A 27,745-nucleotide genomic window follows, 5' to 3' on the forward strand; every position below is an offset into this window, starting at 1 on the left:
AAATGAATTAAGTTAACTCGAACATGGCCCTACAGCTCCCAAGTCTGGGAGTCAAGACACGGCCTCGACACTTGCACTCCTGTCTAGAGTGCCTTCTTCATATCTACTGCCTCCTTTTTTTCCTCCTCAGCAGTGCCAACTTCAGCATCTTACTCTTTTCCTCTTATACTTTGGCTTAAGGTTCTGGTCCCCCATTTCTGATCTCTGCACTTCTAATCCATCTTTTTAGTCTGTCTCTCACAACCAACAGCAGACTGGTCCTTTTCCCCAGCTCTCTTATTTTTCTGCCCCTACGTGCAGATGCTCCACGGCTCTCAGTGACTGTTAAACAAAGTGCAAACACCTTTCTTATGAAGATCCTCAATATCCTTCCGTCAACTCACCCACAACCCACCCCCCTTGCAAACTTCCATGCAACAGCCATTTTAGCAACTCTGCTTTCTCCATTTCTGACTTCCTCCGTTTGTTCACACAGGGAAACTCATCTATCTGAGTGCCTTAGCCCACTCTCAATCCCTGTGGAAGTCTTCCCCTTCCTTCTAGCCCCAACATAATACTTTTCCTCTCTGATGACTGCCATGGGAAGGAACCACCCTCTCTTCCCCAAAGCCCTGTGAATATTGCTGAGAACTTGCAAAGCTCTTTGCGTTTAGAGATGGATGCCGTTGTCTCAACTCAGTCTGTCACTGACCACAGCCTAGGTCAGTGGAGGTCACCTCACAGGTACTCAATACATGATTGATCGAGGGAATGAATGGATTATTGGATGATTGATTATTTGTGAGTGACCCATCCTGATCAGCACTTCAAGCTTCATAATCTCTAGGTACTTAGGATCCTCCACTGATTCATGAAGCTAGTTAGGTAGAGTTTTGGGGCATTTAGCACAAAAGACAGAAGCAAACATGACATGCCCTCAGTTTATCTTTTCTTGTAGAGGTAGAGAAAAGCAGACACAAACCACCATCAAGGTAAACACAGAGATAGACTGGGGGGAAAAACTGATACAGATGGTCAAAAAATTAAAAATAATTTGCATTTTAGAGTTATTATTATTTATTGCATTTTTTCAGAGTTATGAAAGCTGTTCATGCTTTTGTGCTATGTACGTAACAACCTAAAACCATCTTCAAGGTCAAGTCAAACAGTTTGGATTTTGGTTGCTATGTAATTGGCTGACCTTATTAAAAGAACTTGAAAATAAATCCTTTGAGGTTCACTCTGGGCAGACGCCAGAAAGTTGAGATTCTTTCTTCTCTAGGGAGTGTGGGCAGCAAATCATATGAAGTAAATTCTCTTATTTCATTTAGAAGTCAATCCAGACTCCAGAAATCAGACCCTTCCCAACTTCCACTTAAATAACTAAAGCCATGCTTCGTCTATGGAATTAACGAGATAACTGATGCAGAGTGATATTTTCTTGGCTCCAGTCTTCTAGATTGGTTGTCCATACTGTCCGTATTCCCCAGGTAATTTGCAAGCACTGTTCCAGTTTGTTTCCTATAACTGTAGCCAGAGACATGCACAGCAGTCGAGAGAGTCATTATTTCCATAACTGTCCACGAACAATTTTCTTACTTAAACCACATCTCTCTGACCCTCCCCTCAGAAAATAACCCAAACTGAGAATATGTTTTCTTTAAAAACCTCAGTCAAATATCTTGGCTGATTTGCCATTTTCTTTTAGCAGATTCCAGGAAATAGGGATGCAGGGGTAACTTATGAGGCCCCAACTTGTGAGATTCCAGATATGACCCTCCCACCCTGCAAAAGGGTAGCTAGGGGTCAGGTGCATAACCTTTTTCCTCATCTCTGGTCCAGTGTTCTCGAAAGTGTAGGTTTAGAGGTTTTTTTCTTTCTCTTCCTCCCCCACAAACTATTGTTTTTATAAAACTGTTTTCACATGAGTTTTTTCTTCCTCTTATATGCAAAGGGTGATAATTTCTAGGAGACTTTGCTGTTTGTTTCTAATGCAAATAGAGATTGAATCTTGAGGCATCTTAATAAGGAAATGACAGTTTTTCCTGCTGGTTGCTGGTGTCACTGACTGCAGGAAAGGAGGACAGACCTGATTGTGAATCGTCCTCCCCCACAAAATCCCGTCCCCAAATCAGGCATCCTGTATTCCCCAACGCTTCACAGCAGAAACGTTTTCCTTCCCAGGTTCTGGTGTATGTAGGAATCCCTCTTTCTTTCAAACCTCCAGACCAAGAAGTCAGAGTTGACTGGACTCACCCATACCCTTTCCTCTCCTACCCTCAAGACAAGAGATCTCCAGTGTCCTGGACCACAACACAACGTGTAACTGCCTGCTTTGTAATCACCCCGTGAGGGGCTACAGCACGTGGAGTCCACCAAGTGAAATAGAAATTAGTCTTCTGAGACAGATTGAATTTCAAGAGGCCCCATAAAGAAGACTTTTAAATGGAGGCATGACCCAAAGCTGCCTCCTTCTCAAGAGAAGACTTGTCAAGCGTCGAAGTTGGTGCTGACATTTCCCCTCTTTGAAGCAACTCTGAGGAAAGAGAAGGACTCATCAGAAAGGGATTGCTCCATTCATCATCTGCTTGAAAAAATTACCTTTCAATTTTTGAGAATCTTTTCAAATAAAATTCTTTCCCTTTTCCTTCAAACTTCTGTTCCCACTGAGAAAACTTCATTATTGCAGCTGCATAAGAACAGTCCTGAGTGATTCTCTCTGAGAAAACATCTCACAACTGTTCTCATGGCTCATCATCCCTTGTGGTAGGTTGAATTATGAACCCCGATTTAGACAGGTTACTAATTGTAATCCACATTCCCGTGGGTGTGAACCCATCGAAGTAAAACCTCTTGAAGATGTTATTTTTAGTTAAGGTGTGGCCCAGCTGAATGAAGGTGGGTCCTCACCCAGATTTTTGGAGGCCTGATAAAGAGCCAGGAGTAGAAAGTCAGTGAGAACCTAGAAGAGAAAGGAAAGCATATCTCCATGTGAGGTTGTGCTGGTTTGGAACTGTTAAGTAGCCCCGGAAAAGTCATATTCTTTTAGTCCAATTTTATGGATGCAGACTTATCATTGGATGGGACCTCTTGATTAGGATATTTCCATGGAGATGTGACCCACCCAATTGTGGGTGGGACCTTTTGATTAGGTTATTTCCATGAGGATGTGACCCCCCCTAACTGTAGGTGGGACCTTTTGATTAGGTTGTTTCCATGGAGATGTGACCCCATCATTCATGACAAGTCTTAATCCTTTTATTGGAGTCCTCTATGAAGAAAAAAGGCAGAAAACATAGAGAAAGCTCACAGCCAACACAGAAAGCAGAGAGATGAAACTAGGCACAACATTTGGAGATGTTAAGCCAAGAGATGAAACCCAGAGTCTGTTCCAGAGAAGCTAAGCGAGGACCCACAGATGCTTAGAGAGAAAGTCACAGGAAACAGGAGCTGAGAGAGCCATTTGAAACCAGAAACCAGGAGAGAAGGATGGCAGACATTGCCATGTACATTCCCATGTGACAGAGAAACCCCAGACACCATCAACCTTTCTTCAGAGTCAAGGTATCTTTCTCTGGATGCTTTAATTCAGACATTTTCATGACCTTAGAACTGTAAACTTGTAGTTTAATAAAATCCCTTTGTAAAAGCCAATTCATTTCTGGTATACCATGTTCTGGCAGTTTCAGCAAACCAAAACAGGTGGAAAAGTCAAGAAACCTCAAGGATTGCCTCCCAGCCAGGACCAGAATGTCACAGTGTTTGGGGAGACAACATGGCCTCACTGATGCCTTGGTTTTGGATTTCTAGCTTCTTAACCTGTGAGCCAATACATTCCCATTGTTTAAGTTGACCCATTGTGAGGTATTTGTGATAGAAGCTCAGGCAAACTTAAATACCGCTCTTCTTGCAAGACAGTGCCCAGAATCAAAACAAGGACAAGGGGTAACTAACAGGCTCTCCTAGGGTTCCAGAGACCTGAGCTCTGAAATGAGCAACAATCCAAGAACGTCTACCATAATTATTGCTATACTTGCTACCATTGCTTGGTCCCTGCATGTCAGGCTCAGGGCTGTATCTTACATGCAGTATCTCATTTGGATCCCCTTTGCAGCAATATTCTCTGATGATAAAACTTGCTTTAGAAAGCTTAGCAGGTTGTGCAAGGAAATACTCTCAGAATTTGTAAATGGTAGGACTTGATTCTCACTCAAAAGCCATGTCCTTAACCATTCCTTAACCAATGCAGACTGGACTGCATTCTCAGTGCATTCATGCTTGGTGCCATGACTTGGTGCTGATATACAGGGTAGAGGCACGGGGGTCTCCTTGCCTCCAGAAACAGAACTTAAGGCAGGTAATGGCCCCTTCCCCTGTGTGCACATTGACTATTTGCTAACTAATGAATATTCAGGTGGGTCATTCCCAAACAAGAAGACCCACAATCATGTGGGAAGTTAGAACTATATCTCCTTAAAAGATTTTGATATTGCTATATATGCCCCTAAGGCAACTCAGTGCTTTGTCATCACAACCCTGTTATCTTCCAATGCCCCAAATCTCAGGGAATTGTACTCCCTCTCACACTGTTCCCTTATCACTATCCCTATCATCCCCTCCCCTGCCCCCATGAACAATCTATAGCTGCATTCTGTCATTTATTTCAATCTCCTGCATATCTCTAAAATGCATCCACTTCACCCAAGCGCCATTGCTACCACCAAACTTACTAAAATTAGTCATGTATTTACCCATAATGATGTAGTGGTTAAATATATGGCTTTGTAGCCAGACAGCCTGGCTGGAATTCTGTGTATTATTTTCTTTCTGTTTTTGTTTTTTCATCTTTAAAATGGGAATTATGATAGTACCCTTTTCATAGGTTACCTGTACTTAAACACTTAGAACACCAGGCACATAGTCAGGGCTGTTGATGCTTACTGTCTCTAATGTTACCCACACTGGCCTCCCTCCCATCTATCCCTCCTTCTGAAGCCAGAAAAATCATCTGACTGCTCCACTTGAAACCCTTACACCGCTCACCATTGAATATGGTATAAAGATAATGGTCTTTAACTGAATTACTAGAAATTGCCTGATGGGTTTCTCACCCACTTCTTCAGCCCCATCCTGAACCTCGTGTCCAAGTTTCTTAGAGCTTTACCCTCTTCCTTCCAGGCCTTGTAATCACTGCTCCCCACCGTGGAGCCTTCATTGCACTTGTGTTTTCTCAGGCCTAGGGATAAATTTCCCTCCCTTCTTTGTTTAAATTCATCATTTAAGTATCAATGAGTTGCTTCTTCAGGGAGACATCCATGACTACTCTGACTTGGGCAGTTTTCTGTGTGGGGGGGTTATATTAGTTTGTGGGGTGTTTTACTTAATGCCCATCATGCACTGTGAGCTCCATAAAGGCAGGGACTGACTGCATGCAGCAGGTACTCAATGTTATCTATTGCATGATAGTTTCATGAAGCAACGCCCTCCCCTTTCCCATTACCCATATCTCCCAACTCTCCCTGCTATGCATCCTGCCAACCTGGGAATTGCTGTCCCCCTGGCTATTTTTTGTAAGCTCATACCCACTTTCTAAATATTGGTTGGAAGGGAAAGAAATGATCACCAGGCAACATATTTTTACTTTCTCCTATGCACACTCACATCTATTATCTTAATAGGTCCTCATAATGACTCAGCTGGCAGGTAAGATGATGATTCTCCCAAATTGCAAATGAGCAAACAGAGGCCATGAAAGGTTGACTTACCCAACAACCAGGATATAGATCCCAGGAACCTGACTCCTTTGTCCTTTGTACTGTGCTCCAAGGACTGAAAGCAGCAGAAATCCAGACAAGGAAAGGGAATAACAGTGCAAAGGAAAGGAAGTCCATTATTTGCTCTCTCATTCTTCTCTTTGTCTTTGGGAATCTCCCATCCATCCTATTTTCTGGTTGTCCCAAATTAGGATCCCTGGGGAGCAGTCTTTAAGATGGAGTTTAGAGAGCATGATGTTTATTAAAGATTTCCTTAAGACTGACATCACTGGAAGGGCAAGAAAGTAAAGCAAGTGTGGGTGGAGGGAGAAGTTGAACCATGATATAGGAAAGACGACCTCAGCCTACCCCATGGGAGTTTGGGAGCTAAATGGCCTGGGAGAATTGTCCTGTGTTGCCCCAAATGGCCCAGATTTCTGGGTCTTTATAAGTGCTCACCCATCCATCACTAGTTGTTCTAGTTTGCTAGCTGCTGGAATGCAATATACCAGAAATAGAATGGCCTTTAAAAAGAGCAATTTAATAAGTTGCTAATTTACAGTTCTAAGGCCAAGAAAATGTCCCAATTAAACAAGTCTATAGAAATGTCCAATCGCAGGCGTCCAGGGAAAGATACCTTGGTTCAAGAAGCTGATGAAGTCCAGGGTTTCTCTCTCAAGTGGAAGGGCACATGGCGAATACAGAGTTTCTCTCTCATCTGAAAAGGCACATGGTGAACACAGCATCATCTGCTATCTTCTTCTCCTGGCTTCCTGTTTCATGAAGCTCCCCAGGAGGCATTTTCCTTCTTCATCTCCAAAGGTTGCCGGCTGGTGGACTCTGCTTCTCATGGCTACATCATTCTCTGCTCTCTCAGAATCTCTCTCATTCTCTAAAATGTTTCCTCTTTTATAGGACTTCAGAAACTAATCAAGACCCACCCAAATAGGTGGTGACATATCTTCACCTAATCCAGCTTAGCAAGCACTCTTGATTAAATCACATATGTAGGGAGATAATCTGATTACAGTTTCAAACATATAGTATTGAATAGGGATTATTTTTCCTTTACAAAATGGGATTTAGATTAAAACATGGCTTTTCTAGGGGACATATATCCTTTCAAACCAGCACATTAGTTGTGGGTTTCCTTGGTCAGAAATCTCTGCAACTGAGGCTACATCAGTAGGGTTGATAGCACTCTTGGCAGCTGGTTCAGTAATCTTTCATTGAAGGGGAATCTGGGCAGTTGCGTCCACCCTACTAGTCGTGGCTTCTTGCTTTCTCTGCCTCATTTATGATTCTTTCCATTCTCCCACCCTTTCCCCTGACCATCACTGATCAATCTGAAAACAGTTTTCTGAACAAGTCTCTAGTGTCAAATGGCCTGATAGTCCAGGGATGGGTTGTGTATATGGGTGTGCGGGATTCTTGACCTAGAGTTACTGCCATTACTCAAGGGCCAAAGTAACTAAAACTAAAGAACAAAGATAAAAGGAACTAACTTGTCCTTTTCCATTAGACTTTTATTTTACAGCCCCTGTTCGTATTTCTAGAAGGAGTTTCTACAAAACTGAAAGATTATATAATGCACGGTACCTTACACACTGCCCAGCAGAGACAGAACCAGCCTTTCATGGATCTTGCCTCTGTTTAGCACCTTGTTCTTCTCAATGGGCTTCCACACATGCTTGATTTCTCGCAACAGCAATTTCCCACCCCCTTGAGTGAGTGGAGAAGACATGGAGTCATCAGTACCATGTTTAAGGTTATGGTTCCAACTCATGACACAGCCAAGAGCAAAATGTGAATCTCAACATTCAGGTCTTTTCACTCTCCTGGTTTGCGAGAGTGGGAACTCAGAGTGAGAACACCCTTCCACTTGAAGATTTAAATTTTGTGCAAGTACATACAGTTTCTTTATTGGGAAATTCAGTTATTCAGGTGGCAAAACTTGAGATAATTTGCTTTCCATTTGGGGTCAGAAGGGCAAGGAATCCAGTCTTTGCCTCATTGCTTCAGTGAACCTCACGAGTCAGAAAATGCAAGCACTATAAGAAATGAACAAACAGCCCAGTGGATGTTTATTTAGTTTATCATAATCATCATCATCATAATTATTATTCATGTTTTTGCTTCTCTGGAAAGAGGGGCTGTAGTTTCAATTGAGTGAACGTTGAAGTTGGTTCTTCTATCCAGCCTACTCTCCTTCCCCTAAAACCCAATCTGAAAGGATGTCTATAAATCCCCACCACAGTCTAAGATTTTCAGACAGTCTGAAAATTATTTCATCAGGATCATGGATTGCTATTAATTTTCCACATGTAGAAACAAACTCACATCAGCTCAGCAAGCTGGCAACTCCCTTGACTTGGGGCTTCTTTTTTCAGTTCCTTCCTTTTCTTTCCTTTTAGCAAGCTCTTAATCTCTCTTGGCATTAAGGGTAAGTCACTTTGCTGTGGGACCTGCTCCACTGGATGTCACTCAACCAAAGTGACCCCATGACGGGCTTAGCATAAACATGGTCTCTTGTGAGTCAAACTTCTGGGATAAGTGAACAAACACTGTGCTGAAACACATGGAACTAGGTATAAGAGCTATCACCTGCTCTTTGGCTTCCCCATAGGCCAGGGCTGGCTGTGTTGTGTAGTGCATGCCTGTTACAGAAGCTCATAAAGGCCAACATTTTATCAACACTCAAGAACCAAGTAAACACTTGATTCACTTACTTTTTCCTGGATTTGATCTACTTGATAACAGAGGAAACATTCTAGGGGTAGAGGGCAATGGCAGTGTCTGCAGAAATAACTGTTTGGAGTCAGCAGTGGCTGGACTCATGCTCACCAGAGCTTATTTTCACTGCTGGGTCATTTTCATGTATTGGACAGGGCATTTCTCACCCAATTTCAACCATGGCCTATTTCTTTATGTGAAGTTGTTGCATTTGACTTCTCTGAAGTGGAGGAGGAAAGTTTGGATTACTAATGATGTGAAAAAGACTGAATAGAAAGATTGCCTTGTGGACCATGTGACTGAGACTATGAAGGTAAAGGGAATGCTTATTCTGAACAGTCTCTGCCTACTTTGGAAGACCTTCCTTCCTCTAGTCTAGGAAAATGCTTTGGAGGCATTTATGAGCTCAACGTCTCTTGAAGAAATGTAAGGCCAAAACTCTTAGTTGTAAATATGATTATAAATGTTTGGTGATTATAAAAATTTGATGACATTGGACCCAGTGAGTATTGTAATAGGCAGCCTGGGTGCTTTGGAGAATTTAAATACTAAATTGTGCTCCTGCTTTAGTATCCTCTTTGGAAAGTGGGAGGGTTGAGGTGGGGAAAATGAGAATGAGTTAGAGAAGATGGTTGTAGAAAGAATGTTCCCTCCCTTCCATGTCAGGAACTTCTGGGCTAAGCCTTTCCACATATTCCTTATTCCACTTAGAGATCAGCTGGGGAAGTCAGATAATAGAGAAGGTCCAACCCATGTCATATGAGCAGGTACAAGAGAGTGAATGGTTAATGAGTATCATCTTTGGAGTCACAATCCTAATATAAAGAGCTGAAGATTTTTACCCCAGGTGAATGACATGACATTGCTCTTAGAGATATTCTGAAGCTGGGGAGCAAATCAGGGGGAGAAACTTGGATTGAATATAACTTTATCCTTTTATGAACTAGTAGAAACATGTTTTCCTGTCAGAATGATGAGTTTTTCAATCCTTCTGGTCTACTTGACTATGACTAAAGAGGGCCTTTGATTAGAAGCATTGGAGAGTACGAGTGCGTGAAATCAAAGGGAGAAAATCAGACTGGAGGAGGCTGATTTCCATGTCTTGTTTCAGGTGGTGATGAAGTCCTGCAAGGAAACCTTCTCAAACACTGAGAAGTTGGAATGAGAGTGATTATAATCAGGGGATTCCTGTGTTTAGTGGAGCAGAAAGCTGATAAGTGCCCTTTCAAATCAGATTGATCATCTATTCCATAAATATTTGTTTAGCACTTACTACATGTCTGAAATGATCTGGGTATTTTGGATAAAACAATGATTGAGAGAAGGATGGTCCCTGTTCTTTTTGAGTAAACCATTGCTCCATGGGCAGTAGTTTCTTGAAGACATGGCTAACACAGACAAAGAGGTGCATTTTTCCAGAAATTTGCTTCAAACATTTTGGTGAGAACATATGAGAGCTGAGAGTGATAAACTACTTGTTTGCCCTCAAGGGTCAAGTTACGGGTGGCAAAGATCCCAACACCAGAAGTGTCCTTTGAGGCCATCTGTCCTCCCTGGGGCAGAGGCTCTTGACTTTGCCTATATCAGGAGAAGAGGACATCTGGGTCATTACAGGGGTATCTCAGACTCTACCAAGGCTGTGTCTGGTGCAACAGTGCCTGTAGATGACTTCACTGCTCTGCCCCAGTCCAGGGTTTGTTGCCTTTGGCACTTGATCCTCTGGCTGAAGTTTTGATGATCACGAGGCATTTTTCCTCACAGGCAGAAACAGTGTTGTTGGTCAGTGAGCAATGGGCTGGTGGCCTATTGGCAAGGACACTGACATGACTCAAAGTTACCGGACATGGACAGGGAAACCCTCCTTTATGAAAACTGATGAGGGTCCTTGGGGAAAAAGAATGGGGATGTGTGGTGGGGAATCTGCAATTCTGGCCAAAAATAGACCTGGAAGGAAAGCAAAGGAGTAACTGCCAGGAACTCGGTTTTCTGGGAACTTCTGGGGAAAGGGCCAGGCAGAGCACCTGGTCAGGAAGCCAAGGGCACTGTCATCTCTGTGCCTTGAGAGGACTGTAGCCTGGACTAGAAGGGGCATAGTTACATACCATGCCCCCCAAAATAGGACAAGTCATCTGATATCCTTACATATTCTTTTGAAGGCAACAGATCAGAATATTAGAATTTTGGATCTACCCAGAATGCAAAACTGTAGGCTGTCATGTTGAGGGATTCCTCCTTAGTCTTCATTTTTCTGTTAGTTATTATGGTCTACTATTTGCCTTCCTTGTTTTTCCTATTCCTAAGTTGTTTGAAAATATGGGCAAATATGAGGGGTATTAATTTTCGCATTGCTTTTCACCCTTTATTGCTCACATACATCTTATGAGAATGATGAAAAATCTCTCCATCCCTTTACATGTTGTGTAAGTTAACATCTAAATTGTTTCATTATAAGATTTAAGAAGTTTATTTCTTAGTAAAGAATAATAAAAATGTACAACATTGTATAAGATAGAATAAGATGGTGATGGACTACAATTAGAGAAAATGCTACATGATTTGATAAAATAGGTTTTAGCTATATTATTGAATAAAACCAGAAACACTAAAAGGAACCATCTAAAAGTTTTATCTACTCATTTTATATAATGTATCTTAAAGATTTTGGTAGCTCCCCAAATCCTTCTTACAAATTTACATGTATAAGAACAAATAACACTAACTTAAGCTGGTTTGGCTTTTATACATTCAGAATATCACAATGCATATCCAATTATCCTGGTTCTAACACAAGCATCACCATTAACAGAAATATCTACCAGATAGAAAAGAAGACAGGAAGCCCTTTGATTTAATGGGCATTGATTAATCATATTCTTTCATAAACCAACACTTTAATCTATTCCTTTAGTAATAGGATGCATTTCAGCTGAGAGCAATGAGGAGCACTAGTTTTGTAAAGTAGGAAAAGGATTATTTTGAATGCAGGCTCATATTCAGGTAGATAAATTTTAGGAAAGGATCCTGACTTAATATAGGTACTTTGAAAACAGAATCTGTGAGAACTGGGAGCAGAAGTTCATTGGGGAGGGCTCTTAGGAGATGCACCTGAAAAAAACTGAGGAAGGCACAATTGGGCAGAGGGAGGTGACCTGTAATGTTGTTAACAATTGAGGTCGCAGTTGTTTCTGTGGAAACTCCAGAGCTGGGATGATCCATTAGAATTGTCCAAAATTAAAGAAAAAGAACTAGATATATGTTTCTATGCAGGAGCCAGTCATTGGCAACACTCATCACCTGAGAGGGTGAGGCATTTCTTGGTGGCTGATGGCACTTCCCAATGAGCAATACAGCTGTGGGCGCTCTGTAGTCAACATCTCCATCAGCTTGGAGGTGGGTACATTCTCTCCAAAAGCAATCTAGATGGAGCACATTATATCATCACAGTTCACTCCTTTCTCTCCTCAGGTCCACTTACTTCTTATGGTATTGCTTGCTCTGCTTGAAAAGAACTTCTCCAGGGTTTAATTTGGTCTTATTTCCTGGGGGAAATTATAAGGAGCTTTATTAGAAGTACTACTGCTGCTGTAGTTGATCTTGAAGATGTAACTGATACTTGTTATCCCTTCCTTTCCACCTTCTAGTCTAGACCCCTGTACTCTCACTTAGCATCTTTTCTGGTGTAGGCAGCTGGCCTGGTGGGATAATCCAGACCCTCATCTCTAAGGAGTCCGATCTCCAGCTACCGTGCCCTTCTCGGGCCACATTTGCTGCACTTTTACAGTTATCATCTAAACTTGGCATGGGGGCACTAAGGAACACCCCAATATGTCACCCAAGTGCCAAATATATTTTTTTCCTGCATCCATTGTATAGTAGCAGTGCTACTATCTCCTGAAGATCAGGCCCGTTATTCCTGCCAAAATGTTGACCCCTTTCCTTGCCTGCTGGTCTCTTGTCACAAAGAGCTTGATGTAACCAGGTGGCAGTTATAGCTTAGATTTCAATAAGAATCTTGATATGTCCCTATGGAAGTATTTCCCACTCTAGGAGCCAGCATCTCTGGACTCAGAAATCCTAAATTTGCAGGGACATGACCCAAATTCTTGGAGTGGGTCACTAGAAGTGACGGTGAGAATGGGTAACTTCTACTTTTAACCTTGTTCCCAAACATATCTATTGTACCTACTGGGGATATATCACTATGTGATTTAGGGTTTAACCACATTCTGCATGATGACACTCCCGTCTCTGCAGCACATCATCAGTAATCTAGTGCCTCAGCTGTAACCCTGTGAGATCATTCCACTCTCTGTCAGGCAAGTGATTTCTGGATGAGTGCTGAATGTGATAGGACTAGTGGCTCTCACTGCCACACTTTTAGCACCCGTGGATTCCACTGCTTTGGTTTGAAGTCCTGTGTTGGTGGATCGCACATCTGTAAGTCCTTTGATATAGTGGTGCTTGCAGAAGCCCAGTGGTCAGGAAAGACAATTTCCTTCTTAGTATATATGTCTAAATGTATCTTCCAGGATGGAAAGAACGCAGTGTTGCCAATTGCCACCAAGTGACTGGTTGTTCCCTTCAAGGAGTGGTCCATGTGTGTGTGTTTGGGGGGGCGGGTATTGTTGGCTTCTCTTAATGACAGATTGGACATTCGGTAGCAGCAGTAGTTAAACCAACCTTGGTGAGTGGGAACCCCTGCTGTTGGGCCCATGCATAGCCTCCTTCCCTGCTATCATGGCTACTCTGCCAGAATTGACGTGGCTGATGATCAACCACCTTTGTCACTCTGTGTTCATGACTTAAGTCCTTTTTCCATGGTGAATGCTTTCTGGTGGACATCCACATGCCCTACAGATATCTTCACATTCTGTTCCCACTTCCTTATGTATATGCAAATGCCTCATTCCCAGACCTTCTTATTTCTTAACCTTCCAATTATTTTGTTCTGGTCCCTGACTAGCTAATGAGACCATTCCTTACTGCCCCATTCAGTCTTTGTTGCATATACTTCTTTGAACTTTCCTTTTTTTTTCTTTTACATACTTTAAAAGTATTAAAACTATTTTTAACTCACAGGGCATAGAAAAATAGGCTGTGAGCCAGATTTGGCCCAATAGTTTGCCAATTCCTGACTTAGATGGTCAAGATCCCTGAGGGTTGCATTATGACAAAGACAGACAATGTAGGCCTGGGGCAAGATTGCAAATGCATTTATTCATTAGTCCCACATGAAATACTCCTGATCTTCCTTGCTGATCAGGATGGAAATGAACAGTTTCCCAAATCATACCATGTTCTAAATGCGGTGTCAATCTCTTTAGAAAAGATTCTACATCTGGCAAAGTTGTTATAATGAAGCAATGTTTAAATTTGTGGTTGTCAATTGTCATTATCATAATCCATCTGGTTTTACTAGGGACAAGACTGATGAATTAAATGACAAGATAACAGCAACACACTACTCCTGATTTCTGTATATTTTTGATGGTAGCATAAAGCTCTGCCATTCCCTTGAAAGTGTTTTTTTTTCTTTCAATTTACAGTTTGGCCAGGGTGAGGGGTGGGGAAAAATATCAGAGGTTTCTATTTGACTTTCTCCACTATGAAAATCTTACCCTACAGCTTAGGAAACCAATGTGGAGATTCTGACAAGTATCACATGTGTCATTCCAATTACACATTCATTAGGCGGTTAGGGAGATGACCATCAAGTGATTCACAGACACAGTGAATCCGCCACGAGCAAGCCAGACTCCATTTATTACCGGGGCACATATGTTAATGTCAGTTCAGAGACTGTGTCCAACAGTCCTCCAGAGGTCTGGGTATCCCCCTTTTCCATGATTACTGGAGTTAGTGGCCATCCACCCCAGAGTCCCCAGCAGGACGAGTCCCAATCACCTGTGGTGGTGACCCATCCATTAATGTACCCTCTATTGGCTTCCTCTCATTCCGTCTCACTTCCCCACTCCCTTGCCATGCTTCCTGGATCACCTCTTAAATTGCATGTGCAGAAATCCCAGTCTCAAGGTCTGCTTTTAGGTGGGATCCAAACTAATATATGTGAATTCCTCTAAAAAGTTGGACGAATTGGACCCATTTAATGGAGGCAGTGCCAGAATTAGCTAATACTGCCTGAATCAAAGTATTTACAGAATAACTGTCCCTTATCCCAGTGCATGACTACTGTTGGATGCTTGTTTTCCCTAAGGAGATAGAGTTTCCACTCATCTGGAGGAAGGAAATTAAAGTTAGGGTGCTTTAATTTCTCTGTATTCCATCCTGAGGGAAGTGCAATAACTTATCTAATTGAGGAATTTGAGGAAAGGAATTGAGTGAAACAGAAACTCTTACTTACTGTCTCCCAACCTTCCCCCCCACCCCTCCAAAAATCCACTATTTTCTGGATAATCAGTGCTGTTTAACCAACTAGTAGAAGAAGGAAAATTAGCCCCTTCTGATGGGACTCCTTTATGCGGCACATGGGATGAGGTGTGAGTGTAAGGTCACCGTGCCCCCAACACAAACACTTGCACTCACAGACTCACAGCTACCAGAGACTTTTTTCCTGTCCTTGGAAAAATAAAAATCTACAGCTTCACTGTAGCGGCTCTGAGAAGGAGGTATAACTTGATGAGTGTGAAGAGTGTGGGCATGTGAGTAGGCAGGGAAGCTTGGAGAGCTGGGCTTGGGATATTCTTTGGGCTCCCTTGGCTTTACCAAGTGTGTTACTATACACAGCAGGTAAGGACACGCCACATACCTTTGACTTCCTGTAGGTGTCCTGAAGATGCTTCGCATCAAGAAGGAATTCACGTACCAAGAGCTTTAGATCTACTCCATGCCCACTTGGCAAAGCCCCTCCTGGGAGAGGCTCAGCTTCACCTGGAGACACTTCTCCAAAAAACACTAACACACCCTGCTCAGGATCTGTACCTTCCTGTTGGAGATAGGGGTGTTTGCGGGCCCTCTAGCTATAAACCAGTCCACATACCAGGCAGCTTCATATGACCCGTCTCCCCACCTCTCTGCAGACCAAGGGTACCTCTCCCTGGCCTGGGAGAAAATCCCTATTTCGTCTGCACGTTTGTCTGAGACTTTTTGTTTATACCTCAAGTCCTTTTCTTTTACCCACTCTGTAAATCCTCTAAAATCTCCTAGGGTTTAGGTTTCTGGGAGACCAAAACCTGGAGACTTCTGCTTTCAATTCCACTCCCAGTGAGAGGCAGTTAGCACAACGTCTACTGGCTCTGTAAATGAGGGAAAGGGAAAGGACGGTTCAAAGGGGAGAAGAAATCTCTTGCATCATGCAAACTCCTGGGTGACTAAGAGCACCTTTCCTACTCTTCCTCAAGCTCCAGGGAGCTGAGACCCCCACAAGGAACTGTACCCAGGAGGTGCTCCGTGGGAGTCTGATTGCCCACTCTATCTGCTGTCACTAAAGCTGGACACATGGCCACACTGGTTTGAATTTGGGGGATATTGAAAGGTGATCAAGTCTACCAACCCTGAGCCCCTGGGAATAGCTGGGATTTAATTCCCCTCGTGAGTCCAGGCCCCAGTGGCTGGGACACACATGAGGGTCACAAGTCTTTTTTTACTGGCTTGGCCCTTACCCACTGTTTTGGTTTGTTAATGCTGCTGGAAATACAATGTACCAGTACCAGAAATGGGTTGGCTTTTTTTTTTTTTTTTTTTGCATGGGCAAGCCCCAGGAATTGAAGCCATCTCTGGCATGCCAGGTGAGAACTCTACCTGCTGAGCCACCATAGCCTGCCCTGGATTGACTTTTATAAATGGAATTTATTAACTTACAAGTTTATAGTTCTAAGGGCATAAAAATGTCCAATTAAGGCATTCAGAGAAAGATACATTGACTCAAGAAAGGCCGATCTGGGAACACATGTGGCTCGTGTCTACTGGTCCTTTGACTTCTGTTTTCGAACAGCTTTCCTGGTGGCATTTTCTCTGTGCATCTTCACGTCTCAGTCTGTGTCAGTTCTGAAACTTTCTTCAAAATGTTTCCCTCTTTTTTTTTTTTTTTTTTGGCTCGTCAGGAGATCTTATCCCAGTGTGAGCCAGAGGTGTAAAATGTTTCCCTCTGAAAGGACTCCAGTAAGCGACCTACCTTGAATAGGTAGAGACACATCTCCATGGAAACCACCTTGTCAAAATGTCCCATCCGCAATTGGGGGTGTCACATCTCCATGAAAACAGCTTAATCCAAAAGATCCCACCCAACAATATTGAGTCAGGATTAAAAAGCATGGTTTTTCTGGGGTATACAACAGTTTCAAATCAGCACACTCCCTCTTTCAGAATACCCCTCCAGGCTCCTGCATCCTGACCCCCAACCTGGGCACAATCAGGGCACTTCCTGCCGTGGTTCCTGGCAATGCCACTGCCACAACTGGCCCCTGTTGCTGATAATATCTGCTGACCACTGAGAAGGGGCCACCATCTGGCCGTGGGTGCTGGCGTTGGGATGCAGGCTGCTCTGCCACCCTGGCCATAGCAGGCTGTGACACCCCCCCTTCACCTCGGGGCTCTGTGCCGAGTGCAGTGAGGAGAATTGACTCCCCCCCGTGGCTCTGTGCTCTCATGCCTCGCCAAATTTACAGACTCTTCCAAACTTTGTTACAGCAGCCTGTCTCCAGGCACAGATCTGGGGGTGGGTGGGGTAGGTCAGGGAGTTGTCTCTGAGGAGAGGTGGGCAGTGTTCTAGGAAGACTGTGAACAGCAGGGGACTGCAGATGGCCTTTTTCTGGGGTCATATAATATCCCCTATCAGGAGTCGCCATTGCAGGCACCCCAGGGCCAGGCAGGTCCCATGAAGGTAGCGGTAGGTCCGATGAGGCTGAGGTGGAGGGGACAGGAAGGACCCCCTGCAGGAGCCCGGTGACCCCACCCCCACTGGGCCCTGCAATGTCCCAGGTGCAAGGCTACCACATCTGCAAAATCCAGACCTTCATGGGCATTTTAAAATATTGTCTCAAAACATTTTAAGAAAACATATGCATGCCCCCATCTGCCCAAGGACAAAGGGTTTCTGTGGAGATATCTGTATTCTTAGGGAGCATAGGTGGCTTCAAAGTTTCTGTAAATCTCTAAGGGACACTCAAACCTGAGGAATTGCAGCATTTTTTTTCCATAGGCCACATCAGTGTTCTGAGAGCCCCAAAATGATAGGAGACACTGCCTTACAGCAAAGCCTTTCTTTTCTTCTTCCTTCCTCCCTCCCTTCCTTTCTCCCTTCCTCTCTCTCTCTCTCTGTCTCTCTTTGTCTCTGTTTTTTTCTGAACGGTTTCTTAGGCCTATGTGTAAGAATTCCTGCACACCTTGCCCTCTCACTGGCTCCTACCTTAGGTGCATGTTGCTTAAGGCAAAGCCTCTGGCTGCATGGGGCGTTCCTAAGTTTGAGCAGAGAGGGCCCTGGAATGGTCAGTGAGGTTGATGTCTTTAGTCTGTGCCTCTCAAACTGGGCTATTTTTACCCCCAGGCACAGCCGAGTGCCATGGACACCTGAGAAAGGGAGCCACAGGCACAGTGTCCTAGGGCATCCATTTTTCTTGAAGTTTTTAGCAATTATTTTTATATTGAATATAGAATAGACCTAAGTATATTTGGAACTGGAAGGGAAAATTCTCCTGAATTATTAAGATAAATACAAAACTTCAGAGGCACTGTGTAAACTTCAAGGTTCCTTCAGGCCCTCCCCCAAGTCCCAGGCTGCCTGTTTACCCTGCTCTGCAGCTAGAGGTGTGTCATTAGAAAATTCTAAGAAGCACTGCCACATGTTGCATCAGGGACATTGCAAAATATCTCCTTCCCATGGTTAGGATGAGTCCCAGAGAGCTGGACTTACCACAAGGCAGGTGTCCAGAGGCAATGTGGGGTGATATTGGGATTTAGTTCAAAGTGGGGTGCAGGACTCCTGCATTCCAGGACTCCTAGCCTAAGTCTCTAGGCCTCCTAGCAGAACCTTGGTTTCCAGAATGATCTGAGTTACATGGAAGCCGAGATTAAGTATACTTCCTGGTAAGGACTTGTCCACTGAGGCTGACCTGTTTGGTGGCCTATGACTTATGGACCCCTAATATTTGGTACTTGCCAATGTCCATGCCATGTCCTGAGCTAAAACATATTCAATGCTAAACACATCATCTAAAACACATTTTCAATTCTATACCGAAAACACAGCCCTAGAAGAACACGCTGCTAAGATTTGCACATGGAGATATCTCTAAGTATAGGAAACTTTATAACTGGGGGTTGCCTGCCAAATGTCTTTAAAATCAGAGACCCGTCAAAGGCTGGCATCGACTCATGGATCATGCAGCACAGATTCACAGGTTGGTGGTGGGAATGGAGAGGTGGTGGGGACTGAGCTCAGAGATGAAAGTAATACACTCTCTTTTAACCAGGAACCCCTACTTTTGACACCAACCTATCTGCCAGCCAAGAATTAGGCTCAAGCTGATATTTTTCTGAGTCTCTTTTCTAGATGTATAGACAGGCTGGCCTTCTAGCTCCACTGTCTCCTGGCTGTGTGGTCTCGGGCAATATTCCCTGTACCTTCTTCAAGCCTCAGTTCCTGAGTCTGTAAAGTGGAATCGTCTAATTAAGAATTGCAGTAATAATAATTAATTCTGCTGTGAGAATTAATTAAATGAGTGAATGCAAAACACTTACTGGGGCCCAGCACATTGATCATCAACAGTGATCAACAAACCAGAGGTTTTATTTTTGACCTGGTTGTATCTTGCTACCTTGATGATAAGGTTGATGGGGGCAAAGAATAAGTAAGGAAAAGTATGCAGCATAGGTGACTCCTTCTGTCCTGTCACCTCTGGAGTCACACAGGTGCTTGGGTGAGGGATGTTTGAATGGGGTAGGGCCAAGGAGAGGGTTCAGTGGGGGAAAGGATTCAAAAAATAAATAATGGTTACTGCCCTCAGAGAATTCAGTTATTGATGGGAAAGAAACATGTTTTGAATGAGGAGTGGCAATGGCATTGGGTATGTTCTAAAGCAGATTGTAGAAGGCATAAAGGGGGGCTGGAAAAAGAACTTGATTACATGACTTGAATCTAAAAATGTGAAATTTAGAGGGATGAAGAGTGCAAAGACAGGACTGGGGAGCAGAGGTGAGGGGAAGCCAGGCAGAGGGCAGGCAGTGAGGAGGGTGGCTAGAGGCACTGGGAAGGGCTGGGTTGGTATGTGCATAGATGGAGCTCATGGCAGGTTTTGGGCTTCCTCACAGGAGGTTTGGGCATGGGGCCCTGGGCACAGGTGGGTGGTGGAGGTGCCGGCAGGTTGGTGAACTGGGCAGGGTAGGCTCTGAGCAGGTGGACGTGTTGGACGCACTCTGGAGTAAAGGTTCTGACTGAGTCTGGGACCAGGGGCTGACAAAGCATGGGGTATTAATGGTCCTGCTAGGAGGGCCCCAGGTGGCCCCAGCAGACCTTGAGAGCATGAACCCCTGCACCCCACTTTAAAATCAACCTCCATATTGCTCCATCTTGCCTCCAAGTATCTGCCTCATATGCATCCGGCTCCCTGTAATTTGATTAAACCAGAGGCCATTAGGAGTGACGCCATGATTGACTGGAAGAAGCAGGGCGTGAGCTGTGGGCTCAGAGCAGGATTAAGGTTTGATGGCAGCACTGCTGGGATGGGAGGATGGTCCACCTCCAGGAATGACAGTCCACAAGGCTAGTGAGAGAGTCTCCCAGCCCCAGCCCAGCTTTCAGATAGCTTCAGCCCCAGCCCACAGTGGGACCGCACTTCAGGAGAAACTGCGTCAGAACTACCTACCTAAGCCACTCCCAAATCCCTGACCCTAAAATCTGTGAGGGAATAAATGCTCGCTCTTTTAAATCTACCCATGGGGGTAATTTGTTATGTGGTAATAAATAATTAATACAGGGCCCCATTATATTCTCAAAATTTTCTAAGGACCTTACCTAAAAGGATCTGTTTTATGACTGTCTGGGCCTCGCAATGACAGGGATTAAGTTGGCAACTTGAGGTAATTAACACTAGCTGCTGAAACAGGCATCCAGGCCCTCCCCCAAATCTTGTGTCTTAGCAGAATGAAGGGCCTGCTTTGTGAGAAGTCCAATGTGGCTAGTCATCTGGACGTAGCGGCACACAGTGCCACCGAGGAAAGGGAAGGAAAGAATGGAAGAAGTATCTGCCTGGCAGGGAAAGTGGCTCACATCACCTTAGCTCACACTCCTTTGGCTAAAACCCATCAAATGTCACAAATGTAGCAAAAAGAAGGCCGGTAAATGCAAGGGAGTCCAAGGATATTTGATGATGCTACTGTCACAGCAGCACTGCCATGTTTGAGCTGTTTCTCATCTAAAAGTGGGAATATACATGGTTTTAAAGAGTTAGACAATCTGGGTCTGCTCTTTCTGCATCAGCCTAGAGATTAACATGAGGACATATTGACCATAATAATTCCTTTTCTGGATTTTACCCGCTACTGTTATTGTGAGAAACGTGGTTCCTTGTAGAAAGTGCCTAATATGAATTGTTTTTTCTGGGAACCCTAGTGTCTCCCAGGCACTTGGGACAAACCTTATCAGATATCACCAGGATTCTTCCATTTCCTTCTTTTCTGCTGTTTGGCAGCATCCATTAGTCCGCTGTCTGCCAATGCCATTCTGAACAGAAGGCAGCCTGTTAGGTACTCAACAAGTGCTGTGTTACCAGTACAGTGCAAACACACTGCGTTGTGTGAGAAGGGGTGGGGAAGACTGCCTCTCTCCCCTTTCTGTCTTATTTGGTCCCTTGGAACCTAGAGTTGAGTCTGTGAAGACTCATACACGAGTCTGTGGTCTGAGCCTATTCTCTGAAACAAAGACAGCTCTGGATGCTTCTCTCTATCTCTTGCCTCCTACCACCCCACCTCCTGTGGCACACGTCTACTTTCTCCTCATTTTCTTTCCCTTTGGTCATTCTATAAGTATCTCCTTTATCACATGTCTTATTATGAGAAAAAATACATGGAAAACGGTGGTGAATGGTGCAAGGATGCTGTAATTCTGCTACATTCTATTTATGGCTACAATTCCATTTAGGAATGCACCTACTAATAATTAGAGATGAGAAAACCTGGAGCTATTTAACACTATTTTGTATTTTTCCAGCCCCTCCTTACTGAACTTATCCACATTTATCTCAATTTTTGAGAGATTTTCAAGTATAGGTGTTTAGCTCATTGTGGCTGGGTGCTAAAGATGTGTTGAATTCTGGGACATGGAACTTCTCTAAAGTGTGAACTTTCACCTGAACCCACATTCTGATGGTCACATCTTCCAGCATTCCACATTGTTTCCTTTTCCTAAATAAAAAGTTTGAAAAATGTGATGAGCTATTTCTCATAATTCCAAGATTAAAACCTTTTGATAAGTGAAGTATAAAGAAGTTGAAATATGCAGATCCAATTTCCCTGAAAACAAATGAAGCCTCATACTAATGAGGGGAAACATGCTTTGCAAGACCATGGTTTTGGTTTTTCTGAATCAAAAGCACCTGAAAAAAATAGTTTGAGACATTTAGCAATTTCAAACTGTGGCTGGGCTCACCATTCCTAATTTCAAGGGAAATTAAATCCATCTGTTTCTCATTCATTTACACTCTACTCACCAAAATGTTATTCTGTAAGAGCAATGGGACGTCCGGGAAGCTGCACAGGCTGTTTTTTAAGCCACATTGTTCTCAACTGGGAAGTAAGTTTGGTCAACATGCTCTTGGGTCAACCCACAAAGTCTTAATGGATTCTCAATTCACTGAGGCAGACTTATGAATCTGTGAGGGCTTTCAGAGGTCAACCAGTCCAAATCTCTGCCTCAGGACAGAATCACAGTTAGATTCTTTGTTGCTATGATTTGGTTCTATCTTCATTGTTGCTTTGTTCTTATGATCAACAGTCCACCACTTCAGGAAATTTCTCCTCATTGCTCCTCTGAAAGTCTCACGTATTGTGGTGGATGCTGTTAATACGTCTTCCAGATCTCCTGGGATCCATCTCACCAGGGCTTAGTGCCCATCCCCCAAATCCTGCAAGTGTTGCTGCTCAAACTTGGGCCCTGGAGCTCTCTTATGTTCAGCCAGGGAGAGGAACCAGGAGTCTCCCTGAAGGATGGATGATGAGCTCAGAGTATCAGCTCTCTCCCTGGAGACCAACTGGATGGAAATGCTTGACTGATTTGCATGGTGGGACACCAGACAGAACTTCTCATATCTTACTTAGAACCGTGTGCCTTAGTTTAAATGAATTTCCTCAAATTGCAAGGACATTTGAATGATGCTCCATTCTCCTGATAGTGAGAGATTAAAACAGCAATCCAAGTTTCCAGAAGTCCACAGCATGGCTCTTTCATAGCCATGAGTTCTCCATAAGAGGAGACACCAGAGAAAAGCATGGGGCATGCTCAAACCTGTCTCCACTAGTGGAAGAAGGGAGAGGAATGGAAAGACAGCCAGAATTCTTGGCAAACAGCTCAAAGAGCCGACACTATTGATGCTGTGTAAGTTGGCAAAGGATGGCATGTTTTCAAAGGATCCTGCAAATAGACAGCTACCATCTCCTGGATAGAGCCTGGCACATGGCATGTGCTCAAGAAGTATTTGATATTGAAGCAATGAAGTCTTCCATAAAGTGTGGCAAAGTGCAAGATTCTTGGATGAGTGTCAGTAGGTCTGAGTTTTGTGTCTGGACCTGCCACACTCAGTCGATAATAATTCCTCCAAAGCAAATCCATAGAGCACAGTGTTAGAGTGTGGAATGCTTAAACTTGAATCCACTGTTTCTGATGTATCAACTTGGAGACTTTGGGCAAGTCCTTTAGACTTTCTGTGAGAAGTTTTAAATTTGTCCTTAAAAAGAAACCATTAAGAAAATGAAAAGGCAGACAACAGCATTGGAGAAAAAAATATAAATACATATCTGACAAAATGCTTGCATTCAGAATATATAAAGAACTCATACAACTCAGTAAGAATTAAAATATGGGCAGATTTGAACAGATCCTTCACAAATGAAGATATATGAAAGGCAAAGAAACATATGAAGAGATGATCAACATCATTACTCATTGGAGAAATGAAAAATTAAAGCCACAGTAATATACCACTGCAATCCCATTAGAATGACTAAAATTAAAATGACTCATTATACTAATTGTTAGTGAGTATGTGTAGCAAATAGCATGCTCATATACTACTACAGGAAATACAAAATGTACAATAAACGTACAAAATTCTTTGTCAGTTTCTTAAAAAGTAAAACATGCACCTACCATAAAACTCAGGCATTCTACTCTTTTACTTTTTTAATATTTTTATTGTAAACAACAAACACACAAACATTCTTGATGTGGTTACAATCAATGGCTCACAATATCATCACATAGCTGTGTAATCAAAACCATGATCATTTTTTTGAACATTTGCATCTCTCCAGCAAAAGAAAGAAAAAAGAAAATACTTATACATGCCATACCCCTTACCCCTCCCTCTCATTGACCACAAGTATTTCAATCTACTCAATTTATTTTAACCTTTGATCTCCCTATTATTTGTTTATTTTTTACCCATATTTTTTACTCATCTGGCCATACCATAGATAAAAGAAGCATCAGACACAAGGTTTTCAGAATCACACAGTCACATTGCAAAAGCTATATATCATTATACAATCATTTTCAAGAAACGTGGCCACTGGAACACAGCTCTACAGTTTCAGGTACTTCCTTCTAGCCACTTTAATATACCATAAGCTAAAAAGGGGATATCTGTATAATGCGTAAGAATAACCTCCAGCATAACCTCTCGACTCTGTTTGAAATCTCTCAGCCACTGACACTTTATTTTGTCTCATTTCTCTCTCAGGTATTCTACTCTTAACCATGTCCCCAAGTGAAATCAAAACACTTGTCCATTCAAAGACTTAAACATCATTGCCCACAGAAGATTTATTCATAATAACCAAAAAATCTGGAAACAGCTTAAATGTCTATCAACAGGTGAATAGAGAAACAAAACGTGGTCTAACCATAGAATGGAATAACAATTAGCAATTAATTATCTATTGAAACTTTTTCAATTATTACTATCTTGATTACCCTTCTTTGTTGGTTTGAATCTGTTATGTACCCCAGAATCCAATCTTGTGGGGGCAGACCTGTTGTTGGGCAGGACCTTTTGATGTTTCCATGGAGATGTGACCACACCCATTCAAGTTGAATCTTAATCTGCCTGCAGGAGTCCTAAGGGAGAGAGACATTTTGGATAGGCCAGAGAAACCAAGAAAGAAAAATGCCTCAGAAGAAGCCAGAAGGACCCACAGGAGCTCAGACAGCCATTCTGAAACCACCCAGGAGAGAATGGCCAGCAGACATCACCACGTGCCTTCCATATGACAAGGGAACCCCAGATGCCATCAGCCTTTCTTCAAAGAAGGTGTCCTCTGGTTGATGCCCTAGTTTGGACATTTTTATGGCCTTGGAATTATAAGTTGTAGCATAATAAATCCCCTTTGTAAAAGCCAATCCAGTTCTGGTGTATTGCATTCTGGCACCTTTGGCAAACCAAAAACACTACCTTTAAAGTAAGTCCTGAAATCAGGTAGTGTAAAGCCTCCAAGTTTGTTCCTTTTAAAAACAATTTATTTATTTTGAGTCTTCTGCATTTCCATGTCAATTTTAGAACCTATTTAAAAATTTCTCCAAGATAATCTGATGAAATTTTGACTGGGATGGTAATAAATCTATCACCAGTTTGCCATCTTAACCATTTTGAGGGTTTTGTATATTTAGGTCTTTAATTTCTCTCTGCAATATAGTAGTTTTCCACTACAGGTCTTACACATTTTGTTAAGTGTATTAATAAGTAGTTTTGAAGCTATTGTAAATATGTGTTTTATTTTTTGAAGTTATTTCAGTTAAAACATTTAATTATCATTTTTCAAATTTTTGCTGCTGGTGTTTTGAAATACAATTGATTTTGTATGTTTATGTTATATCATGTGACCTTATGAAATTAACTTATTAGTTCTAGTAGTTTGTTCTAAGAGTTTCATATCTGTTGTTAACTTTCCACAGTCTACTTAGAGTAAATATTGTGTTCTTCAAAGTTTTCTCTTTAATTTTGCTTTTTAGATGTCTGACTTGGCTATTTCTAAACATGGTTTTCTTCATGCACATCACCTTTGAGGCTCTTTGAGCTTTTGAAACCTGCAATTTATGTCTTTCACCAAATGACAGAAGTTTTCTGACATTCTTTCTACGTTTTTAATGCTCCATTTTCTTTCTGTCTCCTCTGTTTCTTGGACTCCACTTGCCCATAATTTTTTTTTTTTTTTTTTTTTAAAGGAAAGACAGAGAGAAGGAAGGAAGGATAGAAGGAAGGAAGGAAGGAAGAAAGGGAAACATTTTTAAACATTTTCTTGTTTTATTGTATTCTGTTTCTCCGTTTTTGTTACATGGGCTGGGGCCGGGAATCGAACCGAGGTCCTCCGGCATAGCAGGCAAGCACTTTGCCCGCTGAGCCACCGCGGCCCGCCCACTTGCCCATAATTTGACAATATCCCACAGGTCCCTAAATTTTGTCAATTTTTTTTTTTTTTTTTAGCTTTCTTCTCTCTCTTCTTCAGTTTGGAAAATTCTACTCATTTATATTCAAGTTCACCTCTTCCTTCCCCTTTCTCCTCCATTTTGTTATTCAATTCATCCAGTAAAATTTTTATTCAGATATTTTGTTTTTCAGTTCTAAAATTTAAATAGGTTCTTTTTAATATATTCTCTTTGGTGAGATGTCTTATTTTTGATTCATTACCATTGTGTTTTCTTTATCTTACTGAGTAGAGTTTTAATAGCTGCTTTGATATCTTTGTCTAAAAATTCCAGCATCTAGTTCATCAAGGGTTGGCCTTAGTTGATTGTCTTTTCCTATGAGGTTATATCATGTTTTCCTGATTCTTCAGATGTCATTTAATTTTGGATTAAAATTTGTCAAGGATATGTTTTAGAGACTTTAAGTTCTTTATTTTCTTACAAAGTGTGCTGAGATTTTCCTTTAGCAGGCAGTTAATCTAGTTAGAGTTAAACTTCAAATTTTTTCTCTCCTGTTGCAGCATTTATGGTCTCAGTTTGAACTCCTGTAGTCTGCCCCATGTATGTGTGGTTCAGGTTTCACCCACAGAATTCTCCAGAATTTGTGTGTAGAATTTGGGATTCCCTTTCCATCGCTCTCCATTTCAGAATTCCTCCTACTTTCCAATAGCTCTGTTTGCCCTTGGTGCCTTCCCTTTTCTTTCTTGGCCAGTAAAAAATAGACTTTTATTGGAGTTTTAGTTGACCTATACTGCACCACAACTGCTTCATATTTTTTCCCAGTATTTATAGTTGTTATCTATTTCCGTGGGAAGGTCAGTTTGTTATCAGGAGTGGAATTATTATTTGTATACTTTCTATTTCATTGATTTGTCTTATTTTTAATATTTTCTTTCTTCTATTTATTTACTCTTCTTTTTCTAACTACTTAAGGAGCGAGCTTAGATCGGATTTTAGAATTTTCTTCTTTAAAATAAATATCTAAGATTACATTTCCCTTTAAGCACTGTTACTAATCCTTTATTTAAAATCTTGATGGATTGTCTATCACATTTTCTTAATTAATTAGTTTTACTTATATTAATATTTATTTAATATTTATAATATTAATTAATTAATTAATTATATTTAAAATATTACCTTAATGATTGAGGTTTTTGGTCTCCCCTTACAGTTAGCACTTAGGTAAATATCTCACTGTTTCACTTCACCTTAGTATTTTCATAAGAGTCCAGGGACCACTTAACAATATGCACCAGAGCCAGGGAAGCAGTGCCGTTGCAGGGCCTGGCTTGAGAAATGCAACTGCGCCATTGTGACATGTCATCCAGAGACACGGTGAGCTAAGCGCTAATCAGCAGCTGTCAGGGCTGTCTCCCCAGAGGTAAGTGCTCTGCACCAAGGGAAGTCAGCAGAGTGGTCAATATCCTGCCATCAGGGAGAAAGTAGAATAGTCAAAAGCTCCACTCATACAAAGCAGGCAGCAGACCAAGCAGCTATTGGCCAGGGGTAGGGTGAAGGCTGCCCAGACAAGGAGTAAAACACAAGCAATTTCCCAGAGGCTGGAGAGAGGAGGGAACCTTCATAAAATTGAAAGTAGTTCAGGACGTTTGAAGATAAAGTGTGAGGGAAAAGGATGGCAAGAGAAGAG

At 42.3% G+C, this 27,745-nt stretch overlaps 1 long non-coding RNA gene across 1 annotated transcript; it reads right to left on the reverse strand.

The window, feature by feature from the left end:
- Positions 1-11,740: 11,740 nt before the first annotated feature.
- Positions 11,741-27,353, reverse strand: LOC143648101 (uncharacterized). The gene is made up of 4 exons (XR_013158366.1): positions 27,235-27,353; positions 24,607-24,750; positions 22,127-23,359; positions 11,741-12,004 (listed from the first exon to the last, which is right to left on the reverse strand). It is a non-coding gene; the product is annotated as an uncharacterized LOC143648101 (long non-coding RNA).
- Positions 27,354-27,745: the final 392 nt, after the last annotated feature.

Source organism: Tamandua tetradactyla, chromosome 10 (assembly GCF_023851605.1).
Source record: "Tamandua tetradactyla isolate mTamTet1 chromosome 10, mTamTet1.pri, whole genome shotgun sequence".
Lineage (NCBI taxonomy): Eukaryota > Metazoa > Chordata > Mammalia > Pilosa > Myrmecophagidae > Tamandua > Tamandua tetradactyla.